The sequence below is a fragment of the Ammospiza caudacuta genome, chromosome Z (assembly GCF_027887145.1).
Source record: "Ammospiza caudacuta isolate bAmmCau1 chromosome Z, bAmmCau1.pri, whole genome shotgun sequence".
Taxonomy (NCBI): domain Eukaryota; kingdom Metazoa; phylum Chordata; class Aves; order Passeriformes; family Passerellidae; genus Ammospiza; species Ammospiza caudacuta.
Window position 1 is genome coordinate 51,677,181 of NC_080632.1, and position 23,121 is coordinate 51,700,301.

The 23,121-nt window shown below is 40.6% G+C and overlaps 1 protein-coding gene across 1 annotated transcript in view; it reads left to right on the forward strand.

Moving 5' to 3' along the window:
• The first annotated feature begins 18,712 nt into the window (after positions 1-18,712).
• The window catches only part of IL6ST (interleukin 6 cytokine family signal transducer), a 32,701-nt gene continuing 28,292 nt past the window's right edge, over positions 18,713-23,121 (forward strand). Inside the window, exon 1 of the mRNA XM_058824314.1 lies at positions 18,713-18,774. The gene's annotated coding sequence lies outside the window, so the exon portion shown is untranslated. The remainder of the gene's footprint in view (positions 18,775-23,121) is intronic.

Below are 23,121 nucleotides of genomic sequence, written 5' to 3' on the forward strand. Positions count from 1 at the left end.
CAGAGAGTGGTGGTGAGTGGAGTTACATCCAGCTGGTGGCCGCTCATCAGCGGGGCTCCCCAGGGCTCAGCACTGGGGGCATTTCGGTTTAATATCTTTATCAACGATCTGGATGAGGGGATTGAGTGTGCATCCTCAGTGTTGCAGACACCACCAAGTTGGGTGTGAGTGTTGGTCTGCTGGAGAACAGGAAGGCTCTGCAGAGAGATCTGGACAGCATAGATCAAGAGGCCAAGGCCAACAGTGTGAGGTTCAACAAGGCCAAGTGTCAGGTCCTGTCCTTGGATCATAACAGTCCCAGGCTCAGAGAAGACTGGCTGGAAAGCTGCCCCATGGAAAAGCATCTCAGGGTGCTGGTGACAGCAGCTGAACATGAGGCAGGCTGTGCCCAGGGGGCCAAGAAGGCCAATGGCATCCTGGCCTGGATCAGCAATGCTGTGGCCAGCAGGGCCAGGGCAGGGATTGTCCCCCTGTGCTGGGCCCTGCTGAGGCCACACCTCCAGTGCTGTGTCCAGGGCTGGGCCCTCACTGCAGGAAAGGCCCTGAGGGGCTGGAGAGAGTCCAGAGAAGGGCAATGGAGCTGGGGCAGGGTGTGGGGCACAAGTGCTGTGAGGAGCAGCTGAGGGAGCTGGGGGTGTTTGTCCTGGAGAAAAGGAGGCTCAGGGGGGACCTCATCACTCTCCACCACTGCCTGAAAGGAGGCTGTGGCTGGGTGGGGATTGGCTTCTTCTCCAAAGTAACGAGAAATTGAATAAGAGGAAACAATTTAAAGATGCACCAGGGGAGGTTTGCATTGCCTACTAGGAAAAATTTCTTCATGGAAAGAGCTGTCAAGCATTGGCACAGACTGCACAGAAAAGTGGCAGGTCACCATCCCTGAGGATGTTTAAAAGCAAACCTTGATGTCATACTTCATGACATGGTTTAGTAGTAGTACTTGGTAGTTCTGGGTTAATAGTTGGACTCAATGATCTTAGGGGTCTTTTCCAACCTGAAAAATTCTGTAATTCTAAAACATTTTTGATTAGACAACATTTTGGATTTCTTCAAGAGTCTGAATTTTGCAGGGGAGTATTCCTTTTTAATGTTTATGGGTGACTCCTGAAATCTGGAGCACTGATTCAGGAGATCCTCCAGCTGTTATCTACATGGTAGGATGAAGAATAGTAAGCCCTCAATGCCAACAATACAGTGTAAGAGTGATGAACTGTTGGAAATTATAACATGTGAACTCTGTAAAACAACCATGTCACAACATTAGGCACCTGCAATTAGTTGCAGTGTACCACCTCACTGTATTAACATGCATTTGTTCAGGCATTATATTTTTGGACTAAAACTTTCACTTTGTCATTTTTTAACTGATTACCCAATCTTCCTGGGCAGGTCTCCCAGAGTGTGTAGTTTTGTCTGTGCGATGACTAAGAAAACATTGAATGTGAGTATCTGGTGATGTGGGGTAGTTGGGTGTGGTTTTGTTTTGTTTTTAATGGTAAAAGAGTGTCAGCTGAATGTTGAACATGCATCTTGGAAAACACAAATGGCTATCTCAAATCAGCACTTAATTTCTGCTGTGTACGCTGAAAAAAAAGTCAATTTATAAAAATGGCATAATCACATTCACTTATTTTATTAGTGTTTTCAATAGATTTGTAAGATACATTAAATTGAAAACAGAACTTGCTTCCTGAAGCTTACACTTTTCACCCCAGCCTCTGCAAAGAGGAAATTGTAGGGCCTAGTTCAAAAGAATAGAGACCAGAGCAACAAAATGGAACTCTGTGTGATGAAAGTCCCATGTGTCCACACAGAATCATGCTGGAAAGCTCTTGCAAGGGGGAAGGAAGGAACTGAGGAACAACCACATGATGCTCTGTTTCCAAGGTGAACCTCAACATGTGATTTCAGTTAAATTAAGAATTTTCAGGGAGGTATTCCTGAAAGTAGGAAAGCATTCACAGAGTAGTTGTGAGAGCAATTATTGCATGGATCCTAAGGGACTAGCAAATAAATCTGAATAAAATCCATAAGAGATAAGCAGCATGGTCTCTGACTTGGTCTGCTTGTTTTTCAATATCAGCAGGGTTATGCTTCCTACATACAAAGAAACAAGCACCAGAATCAAGTTTCTGTTTCTGTTTTCAAAAATGGGAACCTTCTTTCCAGGCAGACCCCGAGAATCTTACTGTTTCTCTTCCCATTGTCATCCTAATAGAGTCTCTCCCGGTGGATTCCTGGCCAGGAATTCCTTCTGCAGTGATCTGGATTTTATACCACTTGTCCATACTGGCCAGCACCAGGATAGCTGGTGCACACACCACCCAGAAGAGTTTTCTATTTACACCCAAGCTGTTTAGCATCATACAGTTATGCCATAAAATGCCAGGACAATGCTAACTGTTTTGACTTTCTGGGAATATTTATCCAGTTTCAATTAAGATCTCACCAGTGAGTACTTTAAATAGTCTCAAGCAGGAGTTTAGGAAAGTAAGCAATTAATACATTATGAAAGAGCTCAATGTCACAGAGCAGCAGGGCACATGACAGTAGTCTCTGCTGTGATTTATAAATGAGCAAACATTTAGGGTGTGGTTCATGCAGTTGGTTTATCCAGAAAAATAATGTGAATTCCATTATGCAAAATATTCTTTCACTTTGCTGTCGGCATAACTGGAAATACAGCTTGTGGCAGAAGCCAGCATTGTCTCAGACTGCATCCATCCTCTCCCAAGCTGCAGGCAAATCTTTTGCTATTCATTCTTGTTCCATTAGGCTCCAATCGCACTAAAGTGCATCCTTTATACATAAGATGTAACTACTTATTTAACTGTTTGTAATTTATTCCCTCATATCAAAGTAGCACCTAGGCATTCCAGTGAAGATTTAAACCTCATTGAGCTTCTTACTTTGCAAATATGTTACAATAAATAGACCCTGTAATGCCCAAACTTATGACAAATAAGCAGGCTATGCAGAGGGGGAAAATGAAACTGTTTTGGTCAAGGTGATACAGCAAAGATATCTTAGTTGGTTTCTCGATTCAGCCATGCATGATGCCCATTTACAGTTAATTACTGAAAATTGTGGTATTCTCAAGTCATCCATTAATATCAGTCACTGGTTATCTAACATACAGAATCCTTGTAGTGCTGACAAGCCCTTTTGAACAGTCACTATTTCACCCTAGGAGGGGGCTGCATTTTAGCAGTGGATAAAGCATAATTATCACATATGCATGATTCCTTAGACTTTATCTAACTATTAGCAATTTTTAAATTAATGGTAATAGCCCATGCTCCTTGAAACATATCAGCAATGTAGGTAAACTAAGAAATACATGCTCTTTCAGCTTAATTATTTTGAAGACTCTTTTACAGAGTGCTCTTTAGTCTTCCTGCAAAGCATCTCTCACCCTTCACCTCATTCCTGTTACCATTTTTAGAAGCCACAGATGTAAACATATTGTCTAAAATGAGAGATTGCAAGGCCAGTTGAAAAGTACAGCTGTTGGAAATCTTGCATATGCTTGTGTAAAATGATTGTGGAGGAACATAGGGCCAGTCAGAATTAAACACTGACTTAGCGTCAGATGTTCCAGTCAATTCTAAAACAATGTTTATAGCATTCTGGGATGCAATTGCACTGCAAAATATATTAGTAGATAAGTGCAGCAGGACTGTCAGAACCCTTTATGTCTTGTGTCACAAGAGCCTCAAGATACATTGTGTATCATGTTTGTTAGTAATTCAAAACACTTTTTAGAATTTTACAATCTTTTTCTGAGCTCATTTACACTCCTGAGGTGAAGAGAAAAATTAAATACATGCTAGACTCATTTGCTGTAATGCTTATATGGGTGTTTCTCTTAGAGAGAAAGATTACAAGAAGTAAAAAGAAAATGCTGTAATCAGCATGCACAAGCTTTGAATGATTTAATACGGAAAATGAAAATACAAATATCTTTGTCCACAAATATTTCTTGGCTTCTTTAAAAGAAAGTCTAATTTGTGTCTGAACAGTATTTCTAAAGTAGTTCAAATGTTTCTATTTTTTAAAAATAACAAAAAATTATATCTTTATGGTGTCCAGTGCTTTAGGGAAAAAAAAGTTTCTCTGTCATAGGGTTGGGGGCCTAAGGCCAGCTAGAAAGTGTGGCAGCTGCTCAACAACTATTTGAGGTAAATTGTAGACAAAAGTACTTTTATACATGAAAATTCACTCCTCCCATTTCAAACCAGAAAAGCAGGCAAGATGCCAGGAGCTACAGGCTATGAGCATGTTTTGAAGGGGGAATTCATCTGCCAAATCATGAGCTAGTTGAGCACTGCATGACTTTCTACACCCACTCTTCCAGAATACACTCTGAAACAGCTTCTGCCTGTGTTGCAACCTGGAAAGATTAGAAACCATAACCTACTCCCAAGTTCCTTCCCTGGACTTTTCCCACCAATGTTATTTGAGTGTGTTCTGTGTCCTGTATAATAACTTTTTCATTCATACAGACACTCCTATCACACTACACTGCCCACAGCCTTTCTTAACATAAGATTGAAAAGTTTCAGAAACCTCCACGACAGCTTTCTAAACTACACTGACTTCAGTCCATTCAAAACTGATTTAAGGCCTGATTTAGATGAAACAGTGGATAAATAAAATGGGAAGGCAGACTTCTTGCTACCAATAATTATTTAGCCACAAAGTTTAGATCAATGTTTCTATTGCATTTCTTATCTGTATTTCATGGGCTTGGCATTGAATTGTTTCAGTGAAATGTAGTAGTCTGTCTGCTGAGAATACTACCTAGGTACAACTTGAGAGTGGGCCACAAAGTACACAAGTAGAAAGCACCAGCTTTTCTTCTTTCTGACAATACATTAAACAGGTGGAGTAAAGCACCATCCTCATAACCCTTAAAAGTAAACCACATCAGTATAACTTCACCTTAGCTTCACTGGTTTCCCAACACTGCTAAGTGCATGAACAGTGTGTGCTTTCCAGGCTTGTAGAGGTATTAATCAATATATTTAAAATATAAACTCTGTACATTGGACAGAGGCTGGAGAAGCCATGTCACTGGCATAAAGCACTACCAAAACCGTTGTGTTTGTCTCTATAACTCAAAGCTTCCACAAGCCTCCACAGCATGCAAATATGGCACTCTTCCAAACCAGGAGGAAAACTACAGAAAATGTTGCAGTGGGGTTTTTCCACTTTTTTAACAATTCTTATGTTGGAATTGAGCGGTATTTTGCTCTTCCTGTAATCTGAAGCAGCTGTTTGTTTTCTCAGTTGTCAGCCACAGCTAGCATGAATACAGAGCGGCATGAAGCAGGGAAGAAGGCCTGGAGCGCTTCTTTAGAGCAGATTCATTCTTCTGCTTTTATGCCATAGTCAAAGCAACACAAAGCAAGGTAAACAGTGGCATCTAAGAGATCTCTATGATCATCAAGAAGTGCAGCCATGAAAGAAACCCCTTTTGAAACATATTATTCCAGTGGTATCTTGTTTCATTATAGCTCTAAAAAAAAAAAAAAGAAAAATAAATCAGCATTCTTTGGAAATGTGCTGAATGTGAGGAAAATGGAACATTCTTCTCCATCTGCTGGAAATACTCTAAAGTAAACAAGGGTGCTAAGTACTGGGCAGAAATACTGGAAGTAATTTTTAAAAATAACAGAAAGGCAGACGCCAATGGAGGCCCCTAGTCATCCGCCTAGGCTTAGCACTGGAAAGAAATGACGGTTTGGGAAAGTAAATCTACAGATAGATGCCAGATGGCTAATCTTGGTTAGTGGAGAACACAAAGGGCTTTGTTTGATGATCAGGTTTAACAAAATAACAGATGTCACAAAAAAGTGAAAATTTTACAGATTCTGAAAAGTCTGGAGTCTGTGAATTTATAGTCTGGCCCACAAATTCGAACATTTATTTAAATGCAAGGCATTGCTTAGATGTTGACTGTTGTCTAGGAAATACAGGCAGCTGGGAAAAGCTTTAACAAACTTGTACCTGAGGAGAATGGTGCAGGGTTTGACTCTACTACTAGTATACCACAACCAATTATACTAAGATGATAAAATTTTCCAAACTCCTCCTAGTGTCATTAGATGGGCTAGGAAGCATTTCCTATGCCTACATTAGACAAAACAATGCTTGCTATACCTAAAATGGTCACCTAAAATACCTTTGAAAAGCCAGCAAATACTATCAGCAGTAAGAATCCAAAGTGAACTAGGTAATATAACACATTCATGACAATTAGAGAAATATCTTTGGTTTCACAGAAGAATCAGTTATATGCCCATTGTAATGTAACAAAAAACACAACAGAAACCCCAGAGGTCCTGGCATAAGAAATAGAGAAGGTTAAAGTTGAAACTTGGTGGGGTTTTAAAGAAATCTATTGCTTAAAGCAATTTATTTGAAGCATTATTTGTGTAAGGTAATGATAAATTTCCTTCTTCTTGCAGTAGCTAAAATTTATACGGTAACCTAATATCATTGACAGAGGCACAATGTCCTCGGTATCTCTTCAATAATCTTGTTACTTGTGTTTTCCTCCTTTTTACCTTGACAGTTTTTCACCCTTTTCACATAACCTACTTTGTTGTTATTATCAGTGATTCTTTTTTTAGAACTAGGGTTTGACTCAAATAGGAAGTGGATTCACTGTGCTTCCCTTCCTTTCAAGATGTGTGTCGGCCAGCCATGTAGTTGGCATCCTGTCTTTCACCATTACACTGCAGCTTCATTTCATAAAGAAATTGACACTAGTCTTGTCATCCCTGTTTCAAAAATCAACCGTAATTGAAAAGACACACCTTTTTTAAAATGTACCATTAAAGGCTGAAAATGTAGAGGACCTCTACTACTATATTTGTTTACAGCTTGGCTATATTGAATCTACTCACCTGAATAGTCCATTTTTGGAAAACTGAAGATGAAAACTGACCTTCTACAAGACAATGGAAAAATAATTAACTTCATTGAGTACAGAATTTCCCTTTACTTTTTCTTTTATACATTAAGCTTTTCCAAGAAAACACCTTTTGTTTCAGTCTCCATTTGTACATAAGCAACGTCACAAAGCATTATTTGGGCATTTCAATTTTTGTTCAAAAAACAGATTAAACTCCCTTGCAGAAAATCAATTCTGCCTGCCAGAGGTTACTTTTTTTGTCTGCATTTGGGCTCATCATCAACAACAACAACAACAACAACAAAGTTCTACAAACAGGCACAAATTCATTCAACATAGATATACTGCATTAACAATATCAAGCTTTATACAGCTTAAGAAGGTTCCTGCTGAAGTAAAGGCTCTTTTACCTGACATAGGCTGTATGTATCCTAGAAAACTCTTCCTCCTCAGTTAATCATAACAACTTATGAAAAGGAAAAAACAATGCCATTGTGTCTTGAAATAACCTTACTTTTGTACCAATATTTTATAAAGTTTCTGAACAGTTCAAGGTAGTTTCACAATGATCCTATTTTTCCGTAAGCAACTCAAAATGTCTTGATTGTTTTAACTAAAAATCGGTATTTTCTTCTTATTGATTTCTGAGTACCAACTTGTCTTAAGAGCATAGTGACAGTTTTATTTATTTATTTATTTATTTATTAAGTCTGAGTTTCATCCTTCTTAAAGCTATTTTAGAAGGCAATACTAACATCACCCTAAGTATGGGCTATAACCTCTAAAATCTTTTAACTTGCTTAATAAGTCAGATTTGAAGTTTTAGATTAAATAAGATAATTCTCATGAAAATTCATTCTCTTGAGTATTTTCTTGAAAATCTTTGCCCATTTATGGTACTGATACTTTAGGCTCCATATAAATAAGAGGGGTTAGCGAGGTCAGCTGAATTTTGCGGAATTCAACAAGGGAGTCCACACCAGCTGTTATTGAACTCAACAGCAAACACCTATTTATTTAAATAGAATTAGGATTAGGGTTAATATAAAATCATACTTGTGTTTAATTTTCTAATAATGGCTGACAATTTAAATCCTCAGAGAACATTCTTATCCTACAGGGTCACTAATAAAACACTCATTAGGTTTGCTGGTCTAGATTTTCCTCAGTAAGTTTCACTTCATTGTTCAGGAACCAAATCTGCCAGCCCTTAATATGACAAAAATCTAGCTGTGATTCTTCAGAATAATCACACCACCAAGATAACATCACATTACTACTAATGAGAACAATGGAAACATACTGGTCATGTTGACCCTGACCATTTTGAGGGGAAAAAAGCAAAACCAAGGAATTCTAAACTATGACCTGAAAAGCTTCTACTTGGATTTTTTTTCAGTAAGTATTGGGATATTATGTTAGCTTACATTCCTTTTCTCAAGAAAAGTGTAATTGAATAATGAACAGATAAAAAGTTGCTTCTTGAGCTGGCTGGGGAAACACCTTCTTACAGCATTGCACATGCTCACAATGATTTTTAAAAAGTGTGTCAGTTACCACATTGGAGCTATCAAGTTTACCGTGTTTGAGCCGATAAACCTAATCCTGATCTGGATCCAGCTTTGAATAATTAACTTTTTCCTGCCTGCAAAATTCCTCTACAGAATCAGCTGGATATAATTTAAGACTTCACATTTTTAAACAATTGTTACATTCACTCCAGACATGGCTGAATTCAATCATCTGTAAAAGGGACTTCTTACACAGAGAAATGAGACTGAACTTTCTTCAGACTTTCAGATATTTTTTTAAGGCTGAGGACAAAGAATTACTGCTTATAGAGAAAAGAATTGCGTGAACATAGATAATAGCTTCCTCTCATCCCTCCGATACAAGGGTCAGCAATTTGTCAAGGATTATATGTCAGATTGTGTTTTTCTTTTCTAACTCAGTGGCTGAACTTGCTGGAAGGAACTCAGCAGGAGCGAGGAACTGCTGCTTCCCAGGGGACAAGTTCCCACCACCATACCATCAATAGCTCATCTGTATGTGAGGTACTAGTTTCACATAATCACAGAATCATTTAGGTTGGAAAATGCCTCTAAGGCCATCAAGTCCAATTCTTTGACCGATCACCACTAAGTGTCACATGCACTAAGTGCCATTTCCAGTCATTTCTTGAACACCTCCAGGAATGGTGACTCCACCATATCCCTGGGCAGTCATCCCAATATTTATTAACCCTTTCCATGAAAATCTTTGTCCTGCAGTCCAATCTGAACCAACCTAGTCACAGCTTGAGGCCATGTCTTCTCACTGGATGCTTGGGAGAAGGGGCTGACCCCCACCCAGCCACAGCCTCCTTTCAGGCAGCTGTGGAGAGTGATGAGGTCCCCCCTGAGCCTCCTTTTCTCCAGGACAAACACCCCCAGCTCCCTCAGCTGCTCCTCACAGCACTTGTGCCCCACACCCTGCCCCAGCTCCATTGCCCTTCTCTGGACTCAGGTCAGCACCTCAATGTTTTTCTTGCAGCAAGGAGCCCAGAACTGGACACAAGACTCGAGGTGTGGCCTCACCAGTGCTGAATACAGCCACCATAAATTCCTAACTCAGGCACTAACACAGAATAGCACCTCGTTATTCACTGCTTCCTTTTCTCCCCTGTCTGTACCTGCTCCTAGTACTTCTGTCAGCAGCAAGGGTTCCCCACAGTCACAGGCTGTGATACCAATCTATCTAACCAAATTTGCCTCTGGATGGGGAGACATGCCCTGGACAACACTAAATAAATTCAGAAGCAAAAGTCAGGGAAAATAAATGTAGTGGAAAAAGATATAAAGAAGACAAGGCAGGAAAAGGACAGCCTGTCACTTAAAACACTGCAGGAGATGAGGCAACTATCAGGTCATTCCTGAGAACACCAAATGTTCTACAAAACCCTGAGCTGCCAACAGTTTGCAAAGCAACTTCAGACCATGGCTTAGACAACATTTGAAGAGCTTTCCCAGAACTAGGAAGGGTAATGCAAAGGCACTTACAGGGTAGCTTTTTTCAAAATGATATATGGAATACATCTTTACACTAAACATGGAATCACTCCAATGGAGATGGTGGGTTATTGTGAATGTATTGCTGTATTTCCATGCATTAATGGTCATCTAAGTCTGTGTAAAGTAGGTGTGTTATCAGTGATGCACATTTAAACTTGTAATAAGGTATGCATAAATGTAACATTAAAAAAATCAAGAAGGTGTGTTGAATACATTTCAGTAATTCTGTAAGTAGTAAATGCATTGCACAGCATACGGGATAATAGCTTGATCTTTAGTGATAAGTTATTGATTACCATAGAATTGTAAAATAATTTAGTAAATAATTTAGAAAGCAAACTCTGCAAGTGCTGTGGATCTACCCATCTCTCAAAGCTTGTATTAATCACTTTCCAGCTTGTGGGGGAACAGTGAACTCAACACATCCAAAGATGAGGTGATCCAATTCCACACTACAGTTTTTCAAAAATTTTGTTTAAAAGAACCTACATTTATCTTCTATACCAACATGTTACATGTTGACATGCATGCAATTTACATTATGAAGCTGACTAGAAGCTTGGAGGAGAATATCAACATAATCTGAGAAATTTTCATCATATCCAACGCATTAGAAGTAATAATGACTCCTGTTGAATCAAGTTTATCAGACAATAATGAGTGATATATGAATTTATAAGCATTTCTGAAATACATTTATTCATATGGTTAAGGACTGCATACAAATTATCCTGATAGTAAAAATGTTAATGCCTCTTCTGATTGATGAATGAAATATTATTTTAGTTGATATTGATTGTCACAGATAGTCATATAATAAAATTCAAGTAATATGTAATAAACTGTAACTTTGGAAGAAATATTAGCAAGCAGTTTCATAAAGGATCTGTTTTAAAAATGCACTGAAATATTAAAAGTTTGTATCTCTCAGGATATACTGATGATGATGTGACTTGAACCTGATCTTGAGTATATAGAACTCTTCAAGAGGATTCTCCCACTGCTTAATTAACTATAGACAAAATACATTTAAGTAAACCCTTACAGAATGAATGACAAGTGGCTCCAATTACAGAATAAAGGAAAGGCAAAAGGAAAAAGACAGGAAAGTAAAAAATAAATGAGCAGACAATGATAAAGTAAAGAATGATGGCACACTAGTCTATGTTTATGCAAATAGTTTGGTGTGTATGTTACATCTCTTACCACTAACATTTTTCTGCCATTCTCATTTATCTTTTAGGACCTCTGATTCTGGGGAAGATCGCCATTTTCTCCATACTTTCGCACACCAGCAAGATAATGTACTCCTACTCCAGTCTGGGAATTGAGAGTGAGAGAGAAAACAAAACGAAAAAGAAATCACAAAACATACCAAGTTCTGTTCTTGGAAGTTAAAGTTTGATTACAAATATTCATAGCAGAATTTCAAGTAACAATGACAATTTCTACACTGGGGCCTTAGCTCTGAAAAGAATGCTTCACAGATCAGTGAAGGAGATGCTCTCAGGCCAGGATTTGTATGTTTCTGGCTTATCTCTTAAAGCAATCTTTTAGTGCTATTGGCATTATGGAAGAGTTTCAATACTGACAAACTGGGCTTGATTATGCATGACCACCATTTTGTTTGCTAAATTTTTAATACAAAGCACTTTTTGTGCCTTGGTGGTAAGGAACTCTGTCACTTTTGATTTTTGGCAGAATTTGATTTGTTATATAGCTGAGCTATAAATTGAGAACAAAAGTACTTTTAAGCAACTAACTTTCTCCTAAAATAACTCTTAAAAGGAATTATTTTGACAGACTTAAGCTGGAAAACTTGTAAATACAACAGGTATTCTGCTAAAGGGAGCAGAAATAACAGGAAACAGATAGGAAAGTACATGAATGTGAGTTTGGCAATGGCAAAGGACAAAAAGAGCAAAAGGAGATAAAAGAAAGGAAAAGCTCTTAACAAATGGCAAAGAATGGTAAATAAATGGTAGGGCAGTGGAACAAGAGAAGATAGATCAAAGGCAGTGAAACATACGGGGCAAAGATCTTTACCTATCTCTTTGTACCATGAACTGACCACATGAATTGGCTAATACAAATCGTTACTATTTCTATTTCTTTGACTTTTTTTAGTGAAGTTTCTAGGTACTTTTTAGTCTTGTAGCTGATGGAAGCTATACTCTGTCTCTCTCTCTCTCTCTGTGTATATATATATATATATATATGTATATATATATATATATATACATACATACATATATATATACATATATATATATATATACATATGTCTATAGTATATTGTCTCAGCAATTAGAAATTATTACCAAAAGCCAATGTTCTCCTTTGTACTCTTTCATTCTGTGGTTTACTTTATGTGCTATACAATTTCATGTAAAAAACCCTACATTACTTTCTGCATCTCTTAGTTGCTCATTTACAAACTGGTATATTGAATTTTGTTGCTGCTTTTTCAGTTTTTCTTATTCTGAGGTCTTCATTCCTTCATCATACAAAGTTGTTACTTTTTCTCACAAAGCATTCATTTCGGTGACATTATCAGTAAAGTGCTCAGGACTGAATATATTTTACCATGTCTACATTGCTCTGAATAACATTAGCCACTTTAACAGTAAGTCAGCAGTCAGTGAGGAGTTATCTAATACTAACTTAACTTCAGTGTTCAGTGTTAGTGGTGAGAATGTACTTCCCTGTGAATTCCTCAGTCTTTACTTGTAGCAACAGGCTCAAGCCTTTTGTGTTTTCTAACAGCTCAAGCAGAAAACTTGAAGCTGTCAAGGCCTCTTTTTTAAAACGTGTCACTTCAAGACAATTACCTATCTCTCACTGATGATAGCTCTCTTCCTGGCAATCAGGTGGTATCTCACTGTACTGATTTCAGTGGCATAGTGTAGACTACTAGATATAGCATGGAAAAATACAAAAAGGACTGGTCAGCAGCTTGCCTGTAGCATATTTCCCTTCTGTAAGGTACATATACACTGTTTCTTAAATATGTCTCTACCAGCCTTTATTGAGAAGTCCCAAGCTGTAGTATCAGAAAGCCAACATTTCCAACCACAGCTTAACTCATACACACTCCTTGTGTTTAGAGTATTGCACTAAGACCAGCTCTCACACAGACAAGTTTTAGCCTTAGTCTGGAGTGGCTACAGCTAAATGGAGCAACCACAGTGTGCTGCACAGATTTAGACACCCCTATGCTGTGCCTGCTACACTCTGTAGTTGAGGACCACAAACAGGAGCTCTATTTGTGATTCTACACCTTGTATACCAGTCATCATACAACCTGAAAAGGCACGTCCACAGTGCTGCTCTGCACCAACTAGAATCTTGTTACAGCCTGCCCAAAACTCAAGGGAAGGCCTGGATAACCATGGCCAGTGCTAATTTACCTGACTAGAACTCTTACCTTACTCACTGGAAAGGACAGAAGCGCCACCCATGTGTTTTTCAAGAGGTCGATATCTGAAAGGAATCCACAATTACATTGATGTAAGACAGACTGGCTTCCCAGCACAGAGCAGACTGAACAACAGCCTTGGTTTCAGAATGTCTTTTTCTATTGCTAGCATGCCTTTTGTCAGCCCAAATAATTAGGCCCAGCTCAGCTGTTCTTCACACATAACTTTATTCTGTGCATGGAGTTCATTACTTTGACAAAAAAGTACTGACTTATATTTTCTGGCATATTTTTTATTGGCTAAACTGCCCATGAAAGCCTTTGTGGCCAAGTAGGAAACATAATTCCAGTCAATCTGAGATGTCATTTTCTTTTTAATCATCTTCTGCTACTCTTAGTTGGGTCTTCTTACTTACTGGCCAAGAGTTCTGCCTTAAGAACACATCCACATTCTTGTCTCTGTGTGCAGAATTACTCCAAAAGCATTTTAGCTCCAGCAGCTGCCAAAAGTATACTAAATTCAAGGGCAGCTCTCTCATGTGGTGTAAGAGACTGCAGCATAACATCTTCACCTCACCCTAGTTCTGAACGAGCATTTCTTCTCAGTGAAGTGCATTGCTCATTCTGACTTAACCATTTTCCATGTTTGATCAATTTAATCGTTTACAGTATTTTTATCTTCATTGAAATTTAATATTTGTTTTCCTTTTTCTGATCTCACCTTTGGTTTTGTTCCTCCAGTGAAGACCAGACCACTTTTTTTCTGATTATCCTACCCTCTATCTTTTCATTAAAAAAATCCCCTAGCAACATGTTCCATCAGTTAAAGCTTCCAGTCTAGGTCTAAAATGTCATTAGCTCTAATTTCCACTGCAGAAAAGCAAGCAGATTGCTAGGCACACTTCTCCATGAGATGTGCCATTAATTTAAAGTGGGCTACAACCATTCTTTTTTCTATTCTATATGCCAGGCTGTATTTTCATGGTGTTATTACTCTTATTCTTGAGAATCAGAATGAAAGAACCAGGTCAAGCCCTCTTCAGCAATCCAAAGCTTTCCTATCACACAGGGAGGAGTCAGTTATCTCCATTCCTAGCTTCTTCCAATGACCACAAGATTCTCCTGAATTTCTCAAGCCCTGATGAAGCGCTACAGACCCTGGCTGAATTTTGCAAGGTCTTGTCCAGAGTCTCAGGTTTTGTGCCCTTTTACTGGGCACAGCAATGCTAACGAATGAGGTCAGTCCTGTTGCAATATGCATCACTCACTCTCTTGTAAAGAGATGCCATCAAGCACCCAGCTGTACATACGAGGTTGCCATGACTGCTTGTGGCTCAGTGAACTTTACTTGTTTGTCACACAAATTACAAACACCTGCGTGCTCTCAAAAAAAAGCAATATGCTCACATCTCCCTCAGGAAGAAGTAGTGAATTACAAAGTCCATTTTTTGCTGCCACTGAGCTACTTATGTTTGGTAAGTTAAAAGGCTGTGAAGTGCTGTAACTGTCACTAAATAATTTCCAAAAGTTACATCAGCCTTTTTTTTTTTCCTTGCTGATGTCTCCTCCCTACCTCTTCAGAGGACATCACCATGACTTTTTGACCTACAAGACTGTGGCTTCAATGCAAGTCTGCTACTGTTCTGACCACTCAGGGCAAAGGGGGAAAAGTTAAGTGACTCTTCTTCATGTTAAAGAACATTAGACATTGGAGATTATAAGTTCAAGATCAGGAGAAGTGACACAAGCTGAGACAGCATTATCACTTTAGCAAGAGGCTCAGATGTTTTACTGAACCTCCCAGGCAAACAGTTCTACATAGTGATTCACTCATCTCACAGAAAATGTCTGGGCATGGGTCAGAACGCTGCCATTAAAGGGTGTTGTTGTTCAGCTTCTCCCTTACTGAATCTTTCCCAACATCTCTGTTCTGAGAGTCCTGAATTACCAAAAAAAACCCCATGTGTAGTCAGAGTGAGGAATCTTTTCACACCCCTGATGCTCCACATCCTTACACTAAGATAATAATACATTCCAGAAAGATTTTTCCTCTCTGTGGCTCATCTATTGTAAGATTCAGTGGATTATGCAGACTGCAAATTTTTTCACAACTTGTTACAAATCCACTGAAAATATCCACAGTGTGGTACAAGATGGTTCCTCAGCAATCTCTAACAGCTTCTCCAAAAATATCTCTGCTCCCACAGTTGAACAGCTATCAACCTTTGCCAACAGCTACCTGTTTTTCAAGTGTCAGTGCCCATCTCTGCACTTCCAGGCTGCCTCCTTCTTTCTGGGACTGAGAAAGCAGAGGATGTGCAGGCATGCTTCACCAACTGATATCCTAACTGTGTATCACGAGAGCTTGGAAATATCCCACATAGCCTGATGTGAGCACTTTGCTGGAACACAAATTGCAGTGTGAATAAGAAGAGGGTAATTGCTAACAAAGACCTTCCAATTCCTGACAACTAGCTTTCTTTCATTCTTGCCTCATATATTTAGGGAATATGTGACCAAACATTTACCTAAATATATAAAATAAACATTTCATATAATGCTTTATTCAATATGCATTATTTTATTAAATATGTGCAATATTTTATTAAAATGCTAGCTGGCAGAAACATTTTTAAAATGTGGTCAGAATTTTTAATTTCTCTCAGTATTTGGAAGTTTAAATAACTGGTTTTTATATTACCTATACACCAGAACTATACTACATACACAGTACAGTATAAAGCCATAAACAGTAGGGAAGACTATGAAGCAGTAAATCAAACTAAACAGTCTTTCCTGGAAATCATCCATGTGCAGAAAAGCCACTTCACAATATGCTTGAATGGCTTAATTCTCTTCTTTAATAGGGATCCCAAATGTCCTGAATCCATCCAGTGGCAGTTGTAATGCTATTAACTTTTTACCTGCTTGTACCAGAAAGTGGCTGGTGTCCAAGAACAATCAGATTTTTGGAAACTAAATTCCTAATGAATAAATGGTACTTTGTGTCAATACAGAAAAATTAACTGCTGTTGCAAACAAATAATTTTGTTTCTGGACATAACATCAGATATGTGTACACAGTTTTACACTGAGTTCTAGATAGTCTGTGAAATACACAATCTCTTGCTTATTTGAAGAGCTACAATGCATGTCACATGTAAGTGAAGCCTGTCACAGGACTGGTTTTGAAGGGAGATGGAAGGCTGTTCTACAAGTTCTGGCAATATACCAGGAATCGCTTCAGGCTATAGGATTTCAGAATAAGAATGTCATAAGAGGTTTTTTGTTGGCTGGGGGAGGGAGGAGAGTGAAGAGCCTACTTCTGGAATGTCTACTTAGCAGCAGAACACAAGTGATCGTACAAGAGACAGAAGACATGCTAAAACAAGAGGAAAAACATTATTTTTTTGGTCCTTCTGGTTAGAGCCTGGTCCCACTTAAAGCTTTGTTGCCAAAAATTGATTTTTTGAGGATGCTGAAACAGGCAAATCCATACACACTGAAATTCACCAATTATACAATCAAACTGTACTTGTACAGTCCCAAACTGTAACCCAGAATCAATGTAGACACAAATATAAAAACCATTATTTGGTGGGAAAGCAAAAGTGACCAACTGTTATACTTTTGTCATGCTGAAAAAAACTGTGAAACTTATTCTGCAGATGCCATTTGTCCTGATACTTTAGGAAGGGTTTGAACTGCAAAATTCTGTAGGAGGAAATGGAAAGGACTGAGTTTATAGAGTGCAGAGACCACCAACGGGATAAAACAGCAGTACCTACAGCATCTAAGGTTACTAGACAGCATCAGCTGCAAGCAGGGACATAAAGTAATGCATTTAATCTGCAGCCTACATAAATAGCCTATCAGAAATTATGTAAATACCAACAACTTTGTTGTTAGGAAAGCAGAGCAACTAAATGACTGTTGAAAAGTGTCCATCCAGCTTTACTCTGTTACATAGAAAAAATACAGCATTTTCAGAATTAGCAACAACATTTTTGTTGGATTAAGCCATCTGAGACAGTACACCAAGCATAATCAGAGACTGGTACTAAATCTGTGAGAAACAGACTATGTCCCACTGTCTTTCTCCAAAATTCCAAATCTTGTCTTATTAGCAGTTCATGTCAGTGCCTGAAACAGGGTATTGAACTAGATGTCTTTCTTATCTAGCCAATCTGCCCACTCATCTAATGATATAACTACTAGTGTAATATACCTCATATCCTACTTAAGCCCAAATATAACTTAAGAACTAAGGAGGCAAAACCCTAAAGAATTCAGTAGAAAGAAACTCAGACATGCATCAGTGATGTCTTGTACTTTTCTCATTAGGAACAGCCTATTTAGACACTCTCAGCACCAAGCTTCTGGCGTGGCAGTGTTCTTTCTTACTCATGAACCAGAAAAAAAATTAATCTGGAATGAAGAAAGCATCTTAGAGCACACTACTGTGATTTACACAAGTAATTTTTCAGAGTTACTGAATGAAGAAATGTCCAGCGATAAGGTGGGTCATGATCATATTAACGATCTATATTGAGGACCATTCCTCAGCAACCTTTCACAAACACCTTTCTCAGGGACTAGAATCCTGACCGATTTGCAGGAACTGGAACATGGAGACTGCTCTGGATGGCAGCGCTTTACTCGCACGGCAGCTGTTGACAAGAGCATTCTCCAGCCGCCCGTACTCCCAGGGGAATCTTGCGAAACGCCGGGAAGGCAGCTGGCTCCTCAGGCCGGCTCGGAACAACTCCCCCGCCGCGCCGCCCGCGCAGGCCGGGCCGGGCAAGGGCCGGGAGAAGCTTCCAGAGGCCTGGCCGGCTGCGGCCCCGGTAGGGTCCGGCGGCTGCCGCCCAGAGCTGGCACACACCCTGACGGGGCAGCCCTGCGGGGGGCGGCGGGCGCGGCGGGCGGAGGGGCCGGAGCGCCGCGGAGGAGGGAGGGGGGGGCCCCGCCGCCCTCAGGGCCCCGCCGCCGCCGCGCCCGCCCCCCGCGCGCGCCCCCCGCGCGCGCCCCCCGCGCGCGCCCCCCGCGCGCGCCCCCCGCGCGCGCCCCCCGCGCGCGCCCCCCGCGCGCGCCCCCCGCGCGCGCCCCCCGCGCGCGCCCCCCGCGCGCCCGGGATCCTGGCACCGGCCGCCGCGTTACGGGAAGCCCCGCCCCTTCCTTTAGCCCCGCCCCTTGAGATGACGTCACTGGCTCAGCGGGCCAATGGTGGCGTGGATGGAGGAGGAGGGAAGGGCGCGCCGGGGCTGGGGCGGGGCGGGAGCGTGACCAGGCGCGGGGCCGCGCGTGCGGGACGGCGGCGCGATGGCGCGAGGCGGCTGTGCCGCTGTTTAGGGGCAGGGGCCTTGCAGCGCGGGCGGTGGCGCCGGGTAAGTGCCGGGATGTGCGGCCGTGTGCGGGGCTCCCCTTCCCCTCCACCGCGTCCTCTCCCTGAGGGACGTCCGCCGGCGGAGGCCTTGCTGGACCGTCCTTTTCCTCCGGGCCGTGCGCCCCGGGCAGGGGCAGCGGGACATTCGTTCAGGGCTGACATGGGGACGGGCCGGGCCGGGTTGGGCGGGCGAACGGCAGTCTTGCGCCACTCGGCTCCCGGGCCGATCGCCAGCCGTGCCCCGCGGCGGTGTCTCGTCTCGTCCAGCCTGCTCTCGCCGGCGCCGGCGGAGCTGCCCGGCCGTGACGCTCAGAGCGCAACATGGCCTCGCCCGGGGCCGCGGCTGCGGGGCCTGGGGGTGCCGAGCCCCGCCGGGCCCCATCCGCAGCCCTGCCCCCGCCTGGCGCGGACGGTCAGGCTGAAGGTTATCTGCGCCTTCCCCAGAGCGGCGGTGGCTGGTGCCGGCCGGCCCAGTTGGCAACCGTGTCGCGACCCTCGCGGAACTCGCGTCTTTCGGCCTTTTCGATTGTCACACAAGCGTGGCTGTGGCACCGACGCCCATTTCCTTGATGAAGAGATTTGCGTTTTGTTGCCGTCACCGCAAGTGGTCTGCTCTTGTTGCCTGTACATGATAGAAAACTGCTGCCCTGAAAGATACGCACACTTTGTCTTATTGCTGGTCCAAGTAGTGGAGGGGATTCCCTGAGGAACTGGGGAGGAGCGGGTACAGTGGCCGTCTGGTTACTTCCCATGTGGTCCTGGGCGCCAGTCATCCCTGTAGCGGGGCTCTGATGCTTTCTCTAAAAAAAAAACCGGCATCATTATTTTCATCTCTCGGATGATGAAACTGAGGCACAAAGGAAAGCAGGCTGCCAAGTGTTTTGGCAGGATTGAGGGGAATAATTCCCAGTCTCAGTTTTCATGCTTGTTTTAGGCTGACTAGGGTTTTGCCAGCTGGTGGCTGCTTGTTACTGCTGAGGCATTCTGAAGGCATAGTTCTACACGAACTGTGTGGGATTACAGTTCTATCGTTAGTGATCTGTTCTGTTGCAGAGGGGGAAAGGGAATCCACAACCTTCCCAAGAAGCTGGATATTATTGGGAGTTAAGGTCTTTTTTCTTACACCTTCTTTTCTATAGAAATATAACATTTGTGCTTCCTAAACGCTGTTACTTTCAGAGGCACGTAGAATATTTCAAAGCATGTAACTTCTGAACAGATTTATCCATGTGTTGGTGTAGCTCAATAAGAATGTAAATGTGGATGATTAAAATTTGAGATTACTTCTTAAAAGTTGAGCTTTCAAAGTAATTGTTTGGATGTTGTTTATATGTCTGGAAATGTGGTGCTTCAAGTAAAGTCAATAATAGGTAAATATTTTTGGCAAAGGAGAAAGATAGGCACCTCTGTAAGTGAGTACACCAAATGGAGATACTCTTCCCGTGCTGCTTGTCTGGAGGATTAGCATTTGCACCGTTATGTGAAATTAAATAACCTTTTGGCCATTTTTAAAATCAATTGTTCTTGTATTAGCAAGAATTGTCTAGATTAGAGAAGCAGTGCTGCTTGTGATCAGTCTGGAAGGTTTGATTTCAAAATGCAACCACTGAGTGCTAAGACATTGCTTTGTATAAATTAATTTGATTTTTGAACTAAAACTACTTGCTAGCTGTGAGAAAATTCTGAAGTATTCCAGAGAAATTGATTTACAGTTTTAAAAAGGCACCAGAAATAATTCAATTATTGCAAGCAAATATTTGATGCCTCTAGTTAGGTATTTCAGTAATTTTAAGCTTTATGCCTGTTTTGGTTTTATTTTTTTCTTTATATTTTTTGTTATGAGTGCCCTACCAAAACTACAAGGATAAGCCTCCTTCTAGAGGCAGAGGAATAAGTACAGTAGAGAAATTACTTGCCTAGATGGTGAAAGGGATAGTGATGTCATTTGTACATAGCGATTTTAAATACAAAAATGTATTTCAGAATATTCTGTTCATATAATATTACATAATATTTTCAACTGCTTCTCTTAGAGGTGTTTGGTGTTTTTTGAGTCTCATAAATATTTCCAAGAAGGAAGTAGCTTGGAGGAAGGAAGGAAGCTTAGAGATGAAATACGCTTAATTAGAAAGCAGTTATGGTTTGAGTAATCAAAATTCCTTGAGGATAGCTACAGCTTTTAGATGGCTTTAAGTACAGTCTGGCTTGTTATAAAACCTCAAGCAGCAGCTGCTTTGTGAGGCATCTCTGGATCTGTCTGCCTGAGCTATGTGGATTCCTAGTGACAGATTACCTCTTGAAGCTATAAACATAGGTCTTCTTCTACTTTTTTTTTTTTTTTTTTTCCTTGAGGAACTTCTGGAAATCCATTTTCCCAAAACCTTTGGTCTCTTGCGATTGATGTGATAATGAGCTTTAATAGACTGAACACCTTCCTGTGGTGGTTGTGGTGTTATCTATACTTCCTGGCTTCCAGGCTGGCTTTGCTGGCAAGTACATGTTATTTTAGCTATAGTTTTTTAAACTGACATGGTGATTTGTAGGTCACTTGGACAGGAATCGCAACTTCTCTGAAATGGAGAGATAACCCATTTTGTAATGTCATATCCCTGTGTGCATTTTGGGGCAGGTCTCATGATTTATGAAATAAGATGAATTTTTAAGATTTCTCTCTTGCTCAGAATAAGTAGTGATACCTGTTTTGCACAAAAGCCTGATACTTCTTCACAAACTATTGGTCACAGGTTGATCTTAAAACTCAACATGTGCTTCTTTGTGCATATAAGTTGTGATTTTAGGGTTGTTAGTAGCTTTTCATTGACATGGCATGAAGCATCAATTTAAGGATCAGACATAAAGGCTTAGTGCTTTCCTTTCAAAATGGCTGCAGGATGTGAAGGATAACAAAAATCCCATTTGATTAGGATATTAAATGGTATGATCTTATGGCATATGCGTTTTAGAAGTCTGTCTTTACAGAAATAATCAAAGCGTTTTAACCTTTTTTTTCCTCTTTGAGTTAGTTTCTTTTCTGAGAGTTAAGGACTGTCATCAGCAGTGTTCTAATTGACCATGTTGGTTTTACTCAGTATTTTGATGGATTTTGATTTTTGGCCACTAAACCATGTGAACAACCTGGCATACTTCTACAGTCAGTTTCTTTCCCTGTCTCCCTTGCCTCTTCACTTAGTGATCCACAACAACTTCATAGTATAAAGTGTTGGTTTGGCTCTTTGGTTTTGTTTGTTTTTAATAGAAGGCATCTGAACTGGCCAGCTGTTTCAGTGTTCATTCAGCATTGGGTTCAGCTTTCACCTTAGATGTATATATATATATACACTGTACCAGTCAGTAAAACATAAAACTTGGGTTAAGCCGTCCATAGTGATTGAAAGAAACTGAGTTTTCTGTTGTCCAGACTAACAGCTTAGTCTGCCTTGTAATTGTGAATTGTGTGCAGTTAGTGTTTAGCATCACTGTTGAATGATGGCACTGTCTTTTAAGGTTTGATGTTGCTTACATGCAGGGTTTCTGTACCGTCTTCACCTGAGCATTTTTACACACTCAGATAAGAAAACAACAGTTTGCATAAAAGTATTTTCCTCATTCTAATATGAAGTGTGGTTCTTTGCTTTGTTAGTTTTAAGTCCCACCATTTATTTGGATTTTTTTCATTTCCTTTATGGTTTTCAGGTAGGCAGGATGGATGGAAATGTCTAGTGTAACTCTGGATCTTTCCCGTAGAACTAAATTTCAATTAAGAATCGGTCTTGTAAAAGCCAGAGACACTAATGTTTTTAAAAATAGCACACATTAGAAGGGATTGTAATAGCCCCTTTGTGGGTTTAGAGGTGTGTAGCTTCAGTCTTCTTCAAACCATGTTGATCATCGGGGGTGGGGATAAGCAAAATACCTCAGAGCAGCCTGAAGCAGATAGATGCTGAATCGAGGCGTGGCTTTGACACTGCGGTTTCAGCTGCTTCGTTCCCATACTGGAGGGGGGTGGCTTTCCACTTTACTCTCCTTTGCAGGTGATGGACATGAAGCTCCATTCTCTTGCCTTTTAGGAGCTGACTGCAGTGGAATTGAGTAGTATGATTTGTGGAGGGTTTATCTGCTCCCTCATAACAGTTGCTAAACTTTCCAAAGTGCAAAGTAGTAGAGATTTGAACTTCAGTCTCTTACATGTGAATGAATCTGCTTGGAGCAACTGAAATGTTGTTTTTCAAGTCTGGAAGACAGCTGAATATAGAAATGGCATTTATATGAAAAAATATAATAATTTAATTTTCATTTCCAGTGGAAAAAATCATACTTCAGGACAAAATGTGTGATAATTATTTATTAT